This window comes from Triturus cristatus, chromosome 12, assembly GCF_964204655.1.
Source record: "Triturus cristatus chromosome 12, aTriCri1.1, whole genome shotgun sequence".
NCBI lineage: Eukaryota > Metazoa > Chordata > Amphibia > Caudata > Salamandridae > Triturus > Triturus cristatus.
In genome coordinates, this window is record NC_140595.1 from 419428465 (window position 1) to 419440820 (window position 12356).

Genomic DNA, 12356 nt, shown 5'->3' on the forward strand with positions numbered 1-12356 from the left:
CCTTCTCAACAGAAGAAGGGAGCTCACGGATGTTTTTTTGAGATAGTTTTAGATGGAATCCACTAAGATCCCCTAAATGTGAAGCATAGAGTGTTTTAATGGTGATGGTTGCAGTGCATGTGAAATTAGTGTGTGTAATTAAAATGGACTACCAGGACTCAAAACAATTTTAATAAGCGCTGCCCAGGTGTCAAAGATAAAAAAACAGTGCATATGTAGTTTTAAATAATAACTTCTATAGTCCAAAAAGATGACAGGTCTACATGTTTCAGCCTATAGATCCAATCTGATCCAGGCTTTCATCAGGACCTTGAAATAATATTGCTACTGCAAAATAGTGTGGTTGTGCAACAGCAGGTAAAGTCTCAATTAAAGTGTTTGTTACAATACCACCTACGTTCACCTGTGATTCCCAGTTTTGGCCAAATGTCACAGGAGTATTGGACACAATCCTGAAAAAGAAAAATAATTCTTACCAAGTGCTTCAAAAAACATTTGCTAAACTGTTATTGTCAAAAAGTGCTCAATATACGTTTATCATGTATTATGATATCGCAAGCTACTCATTTTTGTATCATATACCAATGCGTGGCAGGTAAAAAAAATATTTTAAACCACATTCAAAGCCAGACTTGCTCTGAAGATGGCTACCTTTCTATAATGCTAATCATATAGTTACGTGGTCATGACCGCACACAAATTGTATCCATTGGCAGTTATAATGTAAAATCTCAAATCTCAAAATCATACACACACCCAGCAAACTAATATGAGTCTTTAGTGAAGAAGATCGCACTGAATCAAACATGTGCAAAAATTTCTCAGACATTGAGCGCAAGGCATTATGCCTTGACCGTTAAGTATTAAGCATTGTGTCACATCGTGATGTTACAAACATCAAGCGTTAGGTATTTTCCCGTAACAAACGTCGGAACGTGCATCCATTCACAATAGTTTTTTAATGGTTTGTTGGTTCTAGAGTGAACTATACCTAATTAACACTACACGCACTATATCAAACATGCAAAAATGCTAAACCATAGTTTTTCGGATATTAAGCGTTAAGCTTTGGCCGTGAGGCATTAAGCATCATGCCACATCTTGATTTCACAAACATCAAGGGTTAAGCATTGTCCCGTAGCGAACGTCGGAACGTGCATCCATTCACAATAATACCCGACACAATGTCAACCCGGACAGTGCTAAGAATTGTACGACAGGTAAGAGCCTTACTGTAATACCGACAAAGAGGGTTGATTTTTAACGTTCACGGCAGTGACCCCTGACGAAGGGCGCTTGAAGCCCGAAATGCATTGGGTATATTCTGAATAAAACACTGCTTTTTATGAACCATTGCTTCAGTTGTGTTCAACTAAAGAGGTCCGGATCGACACATGTTGGGCATTAGAAACTTGGGAAATTGCAATATATTCCTCGTGTGGATAAAAACTATAAATGGCGCAAATCAAGTTGGATTATAAAGATTGTATTGGCTGATGATAAAAAAAGAATAAACGGTTGCCAAAAATTGGCGTAATTCGGCAGTGCATCTGGTTCGGGGCTCTAGAGGGGCCCCGTTTTCTTCATTGATCATTTTGACTGGTGTCAAATGGGCTGGCACCTAACCAGTTCGCACGCAACACATGAACAGCATGGACAAATGTAGAAAATATGAAAAAAATGGTGTGCATCCCATCCCCATTATTGAGCTCTCAAATAGCGTCATCATTCCTCCCACAGATCGAAAGTTACACAGTGGGTGCTGGAAATTGTAGTCCCATTTAGCCTATCAATAGTTTTGATCTAACTGTTGTGAACAAACCCCTTGCGCTCTACATAAACGTCATTATTCCTCCCACCGATCAAGAACCACACTGCGGGTGCTGGGAAATGTGGTCCCAAAAGTCTGTCATAAGTTTCTATATACCATCAATGTTATCGAGCCCTTATCGAGCACGAATTCTATGCAAACTCAACACTCACCAAAAATACATAGTACTTTTAAATGTGGGGTGTACTGAATTATGGGGGTGGTAATAACACTTTTATAGTCTTAAAAAACTCCATGTGTATACCACACCATCCCTTCTGAATTATGGGAGTGGTAGTAAAAAAGTTTTGGGACCGTCTGTCCGTTATTCTATAAATTAAATTATCACGAATAAAAGTTTGCGAAAACATGTTCTTAATCCGTTCAATGTAATAGTCACAAAATGAAAAATAGAGCAAATGCAAAAACTTCCATTGAAACTAGATTAAACCAATTAGTATAATGTATTCCTGGGTCTTGCAGTGTGTCATGCTGTAATATTCATATCATGTGGCCCTGGAATTATCAGCACTATATCATATCGTAGATCTCTGGTTATTACGGTGCAATACCGTTCAGATACCATATTGACATGCCAAGAAGAGAGCTGCAGCTCCCTCTGTATCATGATGGAAACGTGGTTTCTCAGCAAATCTACCTCGTTAATGCCGGAGTTAATGTTCATGTTAATGATTATATTGTTACCAGTGGTATTTCATCGTTCAGCCCTTGAATATCACCCTTGAGCTTAACAATCATTTTTTGTTCTTTAACTAACAAAAATCTAGTAATGTCACTTACATGAGATGGAATAAATGGTTACTCCAAGACGGTCCATTTTAATTCCTCTGCCTTATGTTTATGTGTGAGGAAGTGGTTCGTCAACCTGGTTGCCTGTTTATTGCACCTAATAGTGCTTTTATGTTCATTTATTCGCAATTTAACTTTCCGTGTGGTCATTCCTACATAACGAAGTGAGCATGGACACGTAGTCAAATAAATTACTTTTTCGGTGTTGCAATTGGTGTGTTTTGTAAGGACCCAAGGTCTGTCAGTACCAATGTCCACTGTTTACATTTGTTGTGTTTGTGGGCAAGCTGTACACAAACCGCATGGAAAATGCTCCTGCACAGCGGGCACATCCCCTAGGGTACCCATTCCCCTTGGTAGTTTGTTCTTAGGTCTTGTATGGACTAGACTATAGTAGTGCAGTTCCTATATCCCTGACAGGCTCTGCGCATTGGAATAATGTACACTTTAGATTTGACATAGGACTGAGGTCAGTATGTCTCTATCGAGTACATTAAACTTTATTACTTGTGTGTGCTAGCTAACTCAGAGGTCACTAGAACCTCCTTTCAGATGGCTCCTTTTGAGGAGACCTACCTCGGGATTGAGAACGCTTCTATTTGGAATGCTGTTTGCTATTTTCCCACTTCTTTTTAGAAGGGGTAGGAGTCTTGGTTTAACTGTATACTTCTATTAGCTTTTGTATGTTATTAAGTAATTCCTTGTCCGACATTGATTCAATGTCAGGGTCAGGTGTGTAGCCGGCTAAACTCGGCCATGTTGCTCCTGGTCTACCTAGTGGACCGAGCCTGATAATGTGATTGTAATGTTTTAGGGTGCCTTTAAACAAGAGCTCATGCTCCTGGTATGTGTGTGGAATTTCAATATCCTTGAAAGGAATATATTCCTCAGGTGGATCATCATCATCATCATCATCAAACCAAACAGCTAATACATAGCATTTTTGTCTTACTCAGCTATGGCAGATATTATCCCTACCCACTCCAGACGTCTTATGGAGTATTATGAGTAGAGGGTCTCTGAGAAAATCACAACAAAGTTACTTCAGTATCTAGCGTTAAATTAGTGCCTTACCAAACCGTTGGGTGCCATGTAGTGTAGTTCCTATATCCCCGATAGGCTCTGCGCATTGGAATGATATACACTATAGATTTGACACAGGACTGAGGTCAGTATGTCTCTATCGAGAACAATAAACTTAATTACTTGTGTGTGCCAGCTAACTCTCGAATAAACAAGAAGGGATTAGTTTCTGACAACCACATAAACATGACAACTTTGTTTCCCTTAGAGTCGGAACAATCACAGAATCGTGGAAACAATAGTTAACAGTTTCACTCAGCCAATCGTGCATGCTTTGTTTCTACAGAGTTGCATAGAAATAGAGAGATGGACGTTTCAATAAAAAGGGTTTATTGAACAGTCTTATTTCTCATGCAAGAGATATGAACTGCTACAATCCTAAGACAGGTTGCGAAGTACAATATGTACAGAGTTAGCAGTAAGATAAAATAATACTGCAAAAGCATGGTTTGTAGCCATGACATATATTAATTAAAATACATACATAAATAACACAGGCTAAAAATGTGAATACTCATCTGATGCTTCTAAATAGTTCTAACCCAGTGTACCTAACCTAAGTGTAGTACGAGGTAAGAAGTAGCTGCTGCTTTCTAAAGTATAGCTAACTTTAGCTATAGTTTTAGTTTTGCCAAGAGTTGCCAAAAGTTTCTCTAAGTTTTAGTCGTCTCCATACCTTTAGAATGTGTGAGGGTGGAATCTTTCAGGGACTCGATATCTAACACCCCGCAAGGGGAGTCAGAAACACTGGAGCTGGATTCTCTGCGAAGAGGATGACAGCGTCTGGTCAGTGCATCAGGCTGGAACTCGATCCCTTCCGAACTTGTTGCGGCGAACTGCAAGTAGGCAGTCGAGCTGGATCATGCCGGAACCGTGGTTTGCCAGGGCAAGTGCGAGTATATTTATACCTTGAAGGTGTTTAGGAATGCCTGTACTGACGTAAATGTCGGGCATCGGAACGTCATGAATGAACCCCTAAGGAATAGATGTTCATGCATAATAATGAGTTCTTGGAGAAATCAATATCCAAGCAAGGCAAATGCCTAAAGGCTTAAGAGTCTGGTTTTCCAAGAACTTGTTGTGATGTGGATTGTCGGATGTAGGAGACCATGCCTGTATTTTGGTAGCATGGACAATGCCTAAATAAGGGCTGGATTTTCTATGCCTAAATAAGGGCAATATAAATTGTACCTATATAAGGGCATAAATCAGGAAACCTATATACGGAATCTAAATCTACACACAACACCGACTCCAGTTTCTTAGGAACGACATTACTAAATTCTAGACATACTAAACATGTCTAAAAGAGAATATTGCATGATAATCGGAAACATGCTAAAACATACCTAAAAACATATGTCCTAAAAATGCACTACAAACCCATTGCTATGCATAAGGTGCAGTACATATTAAAAGCAATGTTTCATTCGAAGTATATACATGCATTGAAAATGCCAACAAGAATGAAGCAGAAATATATACATATGATGAAATGTCTCGTTAATACAGAAGAAAAAGGGCCGAAACCATTTCTTATCAAGTTAACACAAGATCAATAGTTGATGTGACAAGTTGGCATAACGTCCCTGGAAGATTTTCAAAGAATTCTGTTCTCTATGAATAGTTCTAATATAAGCAGATTACTGTGCCAAAAACGAAAAAATACCAATTTGGGGAAAAAAATTAATCATAAGAAAAAGTTCCAAAGATAGTCCCTTGTCTGAACAGAATGAAGGCCAAATTCAGAGTCTCATCCCAACACTGTGTGCCTGAATCAAAAGTCAGTGTGTGGGCCTGGAGAATACATGAAATCTTCTAATCCTGTAGACAAAAAGTTGTCTACCGTTGTATGTGAAAGTTAGAATACCTTGTTTAGAAGTTTAACTGCACATAGATGTGAACTATCGCCTTCAGCATTGGTTGCATCAGCAATGTTCGAATCGGAGGTTACCTGCGTGCCTGTTGTTTCCTCTCATACCTCAGCAGTAGCAATTTGCATCTGTGAGATCTCAATGATTGCCGTCATCAGGATCGGTAGCCGTTGGGTACAACACAGAGCATGGGCCATTACTGGGTCCAGCAGAGTATCGATATCCGTAGGCATGACTGATGGGCGTGTTAGACAGATGTCTAGCATGCATTCTTCACCGTAGAGCAGGCAGCATAGAACAGGTAAGATGCAATCTTTCCAGATTGGTCTGAATGACAGAAACCATGTGGTGTTTAATTCTCGTAGACTAGGTAAACCCAAAATTTGGACGATGTTCTCACGACACTTCATCTCCAATAGAGCTCTCTCCATGGTGAATTGGGTGTCGATTGTGAGTTGGCTTGCCATATCGTAGCAGTAGGAGAAAAAAATAGGATCCCTGCAACGAGTACTAAAAGGAGCGGCAGTCCGCCAAACACAGAGTGCACGAAGTTTGGAAAAATTCCGAGGACTGCTTGAAAAGGTGCTAACAGTCCTGCACACATGTTCTTATATACATGTATAATACCGCTCGTATCAGACATGTTTAAGATACGACCTAACATTTCTAAGAAATGCACAGGGCAGTTTGTATACAAAGAGTATGTATCACTGCAGAAGTCCTTGCGACTTAGAGATCATAGGTTTCTCTGGCTGAGGTCAGAGGCACTGTTTTTTGTAAAAGAATGGCTTTCATTCTGCTTAGAATATCAATTCGTATAGAAGAGATGTTCAGTGAAGGCCATAGAGACGACTCCCTGACTGTTATGTATTTGTGGAAACAAGACTTGCATACAGCAAGTGACCCTGGATGTAACCGCAATTAGATATGGAATACCTGGCAACATTCCACAGCAGCTTTGATCATTCAACATAATGTAACTCCCATTAGAAAGTTGGCCAAAAATTGGATTAATCACTGCAGCTGGTGAACCTTGCAGGTGCCAAGATAAGTTTGTAGTGGAACCATCACAGGCCCCGTGTAAGTTAATACCCTGACAAAGGAGAGAACCGCTTAGTGTGTGTTCACAGTTTTCCCCGCTAAAAAAAACTTCACAATCCCCACTCCAACATCTATGTGTGTAAGGTAAATACCAGGATGTCTTGATGTATTCTTTACCCAACCTTTCATATTTGCCAACTGGTATATGTTTTAGGCAATATTGAAAATGGAAAGTTATAACAGGCAGAGTAATTTTACCATGTATGATCCACTCAGTAGCTGGTTTTTCTGCCACCGTGAATGGTAATGTTTCCAGTTTTTCAATGCTCAGCATAGTGTAGTCTGCTCCCCTTTGTGCCAGTTTGATCTGTTTATCAGTGAAATTGAATTCTGAAAACAGTGACGTAGCATTGATTAAACGCCAAAACACATAGCCTGCACGCTAGTTTTGTAGTGTCCAGCCCAATTGCATGATAGAACGCAGCTGAGACTGACCATGTTGCAAATTACCAAGTCTTGTTCCATAATGTCTATGACAGCAGACACAATGTTGTCCAATGAATATATTCAGGACGACAGAGTCATTAACCCATTGTCTACTACAGAGAGAGTTTTCTCTAAATTAATACAATCAATTTTTTGTATTCGTTCTGCAGTCTCTGCTTGGGTAACCTTCCATGCTTCATTATAAGCAGCGTAGATACCGGCAAATATGAAACGTTTTTGACACGGTTGTCTTGGTCCTAGCAAGAATTCCCTAAGGTCTGCGCCTTCTTGAAGTAAAGTTAAGTGTTGTTTTACATCCTTCAATGTACCTTTCTGTAGCCAATCAAGGCAAAGTTTCCATACACTATGTTGTTACTACCCCTGGATGCTGTCTTTGAACATAGCGTGGGTCTGGCCTATTAATATTGAAACCCTGTGTTTTGTTCAGGAATCGATCTTGACAGTTATTCGTGTCTGTGGGCCAGAGCAACCACTTTTTCCATTCTGGATCTGATCTGTTGTGATGCAAAGTATTATGTACGTCGACCTCCCCCCCGTGTAGTTCTATTACTTGCAGGTATTGGAATGGTCGGTGTTCATATGTTTGATCTTGGCTAACCCAAGGCAAGACATTTGCTGGACAGTGTAATTCAAAAACATAATTTGCTCAGGGACGATACAGGCTCTAAACAAAGCTTCTACCCCCTGTACTTGACAATCTTTTGTATCCCAGACAGATTTTGTCTCAATGTTGTCTTTCCAGAAGTCGAAACCCTGTGTAGACAGTTGGGCAATAAAGGCTGTAGAATAAATCTGTTTCGTATTTGTTAACATATTTTTCATTCCTGTCTTGTTCATATTCTTGAAATAAAACGTTTCTGGATTAGACAAATTGTAGCCTGAAAAATATGGAAACTTCATTGCAAAAGTTTTCAAACTACCCTTTGGCGGTGTAGAACAATGTTCCCATTGGTTGTACATAAATATATTGCTAGGTGTTGCAGATTTATGCAGGAAACAATTACCACAGTGGTTATAACAATACATTTGTTCATAGTCTGATGAACCCTCTAAATATTCACGATTTGTGAATACTGTAGACATCTCTAGATCAGACATTAGGTTATTAACAGTCTCGAAGTCCCAATCATCAGAAACGTACTAGAGGTAATAAAGTCACTTAATGAAATCTTTTATAAATGTGGAATCTTCAAAAGCTCAGACGGGCCAAAAATGTGATATTCAGTTTGGTCCCAAACTATACCATCATGTTTACGAATGGCTGTGATGTTCACTGCTGACAAGTCTCTTGCTTCACGATGGGATGATTTATGTGGCTGGAGAAGTAAGTTCACTCTTTTACTTGCTGTGTCCATTTGAATATATCTTCCATTTGTCAGCATACCCAGAGTCAATACCAGAGCTAACCAAAGTAGAAATAAGAATATTCCCAAAACAATCCATAGTTCAATCCATGGTGAAACCATATAAGTCTTTTTCATGAGATGGAAAAAGTCTGTTGCTTGTTCTTTGAAAGTTCTTTGTGCTGGCGTGGTTTCAGGTTTGCTTGGATCCTCAGAAAATGAAATAGCCAGAGGCAGTTCTGTCAATGGTTGGAATTGCATCAGGATTTGTTGAATTCGCTGGAACCAGTTGATCACTTGTTACTTCGGTGTAGACAGGTGTATCAGGACGAACTGTTATTTGGGTTTCAAGAGGGACAAGTTCCATAGCTTTGTTGCTTAGTCCTTTATTCTCACTGCAGAATCTTCAAAGGCGAGGAGTCTCTCAGTTTGAACCTCTTGGATTGTAGCTAGAGGAGTGCATCTGCTACATTGGCGGTGTCCACTTGGCCTACTGCTTAGTATCGGCCACATAGTGTGGTTTGATCAGGTCGATGGACACAAATCTTTTCTCCTTTTTACCAGCAAGGGGCGGCAAAAGTACTGTTCTTCATCCGTGGATTGCTAGGACAGGTACTGGTTGTCGTAAGAAGGCCCAAATTCCTTCTTTTCCGCGATCTTTTCTATGACTAGATCACCAAGTTTTGGAATCCAGACAGGCCTTGCTGGGACGGCTGGTTTTTCCTCAGTGATGCTTGGCTTCAGGAGCACGTTGCTTTGTCTCGTTCTTAGTTCATTTAAGTCCTGTAAAACAGTCAAATGATCTTTGATATCAAGTGTCCTATTTTCCATCACTGTGCCTTGCATATCAAGGTCCGGTACCAACATTCTATTTCCAAATAGAACTTCATACGGAGTGACTCCCCCTAGAGAACTTCTTGGCAAGTTAATAAGTGCGCGCTGGACCCCATAAAGGTGTCTGACCTACCCATCACTCGAACCTAACACCCTAGCTGTTATAGACTGCTTTATGTCCCAGTTTTTTCTTTCCACAACAGAATTTCCCTCAGGATGGAATGGAGAAGAATACCGCAATGCTATGCCCAAACTGGTAATGGCTTCTTTGAAAGCTCGAGAGCTAAACGCAGGACCGTGGTCAGAATGTAGTGTGCCAATTGCGTATGTGCCGATAAAGACTCGCAAATCTTTTATAACAGTTCGAGCGTCAGCTGAGGCCACATCCATAGGAATCTTGATTTACTGTTTGTGGTTTAGCATTTGTCCAAGATGACACCTGCACGTAGATAATCTAATGCTGTCTAATAATGGTGTCTGAACTGGGCTGGCTATGTTGTAGTCCGGTATCTGGTGGCGTTCTGTACTGCGATCTCTATTGCAGTCTATGCAGTTATTGGTGGAGATATGAATCAGTTTATTGATTCCTGGCCACCAGTACATCTCTTTTAGTTCTAAAAATTTTTCGAGATCCCCTGATGTGTCAGACCCTCTCCCAGATGTGCTTCATAAATCAAAGCTGGTCTTCATTCCATGTTTGGTGTTACCCTATCCCTCACTCCAGGGATTCAAGCAAATGGAACATGAGTATTTGAGTTGAAACATTTTAGGTAACTCTGCGCCGCTGCCTTTGCTTGAAGCATTGACCGCCAGCATTATTTCACTGTCTATTTTCATTTTTGAACAAGTGATTGCAGCTACGGAAGCCGTTTGCACAGCCCCTTTCGTGGCTTCATCAGCCAATTAATTCCCTTCAATGTGAACGCCATCACGTTGATGACTCAGTGTATGTATCACGTGAGTGTTTTGTAGTCCGTTTCGAAACTGTACTACTTGTTCCCAACGCGTTTTATGCTTGATTGTGCCACCTTTTGCATCCTTGAAACCATTTTGAAGTCAATTATGTAAATATTCATTATAAGATTGGACACAGTAAAAAGAATCGCACACTATGAGTGTGGGGAATTCCCGATCCGTGTTTTCAAGTGCCATCTTGAATGCTTGTGGTTCAGCTCGCTGAGCTATACAATCTCCTAGAGATTGCATTTTTGGGACCATTGGTCTGAATTTGCATTCGCGCATAAAACCTTTAACGATCACGCATGCTGCACTGTAAGCTTGTTTACTCCTCGTAGCGGGTTGTGCAGATCCGTCAGTATAAATTATAAATTCGTACTGATCTTGAGGGAGAATTTCAGTAGGCAGAGGATATTTGTGTTCGTATTGCAGGAATGCTTGTGTTTTCAAATAAGGATCAAAAACATATTCAACATCAGTTGCAGCAAAAGAATTAACCCATTGTATCCATCTTGGATGTAAAGCTTTTGCATTCAGAATGCTAGCTGTAGTAACTGCCTCTAAGGCTGGTACAGGAGTCACGACCATAATGTGTTTCCCCTGTGCTAGGGCTCTCTCTTTTGCTACAGGTATTTGAACTGCTGTCAGAATCTTTTCTGTAGAAGTGAATTTCATTTCTGCTTGTGTATACAAGTGTCATTTGTATGCAATTGGTACTTTTTCACCTTCGTTAAAAGTTAAGTCAGTGAATCCGCATTGACCTGCATGATTCAGAAGTTGCATACGTTTACGCGTGTTTGCAAATGTTTTGTTGCTAACATGTCTGTTTGAAGTGAACGCAGAATTTCTGTGTATTCTTGTGTCCAAGTTGTGGCTTTGAAATCAGGTTTGATTAATTTGTAGAGAGGTTTAACCCTCTCTGCGTAGTTTAGAATGCAAGTTCTTCCAAAATTCAGGAAACCTAGAATGGACTGTAAGTTTTTCACCGTTTTTGGAGGTTGGAGCAGCGCACTTTTCTAAAAAGTTGGCTGCCACGTTTTTGCCTTCACTTGAATGTTCATATCCTAGAAAAAGGAGGTTGAGATGGGCAATTCTGGACTTTTTAAAATTGAATTTGTAACCCTCAGAGGCGAAGCCCAATATAATGGGGATCACCCTGTTCAAGTGTCTGTCCAGGTCATCGTCTGTCAGATATATATCATCGACATATGACAATGCCTCGTCATCATAAATTTGTAGTAACTGTTACTCTTGCTGAGAATAACCCGGGCTGTTTTTGAACCCCTGTGGGAGTCGACAAATTGACGCTGGATCCCCATTATGGAGAAAGCGGTCAAATGTCTACTTTCAGGGGCAATATTTTGACAAAAGAAACCATTTGAAATGTCTAATGTGGTTTTGTACTTTTTACTCACAATGTTATTGATTAATGCTGTGCGGTGTGCATTTTGCACTGCAAATATTTTACAACATGAGTTTAAGTGTCTGTAATCCAAAACTAGACGATATGTATTGTCTGGAGACAGGAAACAAAGGATTGTTCATTGATGAGGCACATGTTTCAATCACCCCCTGGTATTCAAGTTGACCTAATATCTTCTTGACTTGTTTTTTAGCTTCTTTCTTAACCGGGTACTGCCTTTGTGCAGTTGGTTGATTTTTTAACTGGATTTTGTGGGGAGGCGAGTCCTCATCCCATCCTACATAATTCTTGTATAATGCTGGGGCCTGGGCCACTGCACATTTCCTGGCATCAGTTTACTTCAAATGTACTGGAACATGGTCGGAGAAGGCTGGCATAATGATGTCTTCGCCATGTGGGCACTCCCTGAAACATTCTGGTGGCCAGTCCCATTCTGCTAGAAGTATATCATAACCCCTTGAAAGGTATGAGAGGAACGTGTATCAGTATCTTGATATCTGTCAGGTTTTCTCAAATTGTCCCTATTCCTGAGGTTGTACCTCCTTTCATAGGGCTCCTTTTGAGGAGACCTAATTTGGGATTGAGAACGCTTCTCTTTGGAATGCTGTTTTCTATTTTCCCACTTCATATTAGAAGAGGTAGGAGTCTTGGTTTAACTGTATATTTCTATTAGC

At 40.2% G+C, this 12356-nt stretch overlaps 1 protein-coding gene and 1 long non-coding RNA gene across 3 annotated transcripts in view; one reads left to right on the forward strand and one right to left on the reverse strand.

The window, feature by feature from the left end:
* The window catches only part of LOC146776042 (fatty acyl-CoA hydrolase precursor, medium chain-like), a 762376-nt gene that overhangs the window by 394005 nt on the left and 356015 nt on the right, over positions 1-12356 (forward strand). The gene's annotated exons all lie outside the window — the stretch shown is intronic.
* Positions 1-12356, reverse strand: part of LOC146776043 (uncharacterized) — a 67232-nt gene that overhangs the window by 4459 nt on the left and 50417 nt on the right. Inside the window, exon 3 of the long non-coding RNA XR_014972316.1 lies at positions 398-452. This is a non-coding gene — a long non-coding RNA (uncharacterized LOC146776043). The remainder of the gene's footprint in view (positions 1-397; positions 453-12356) is intronic.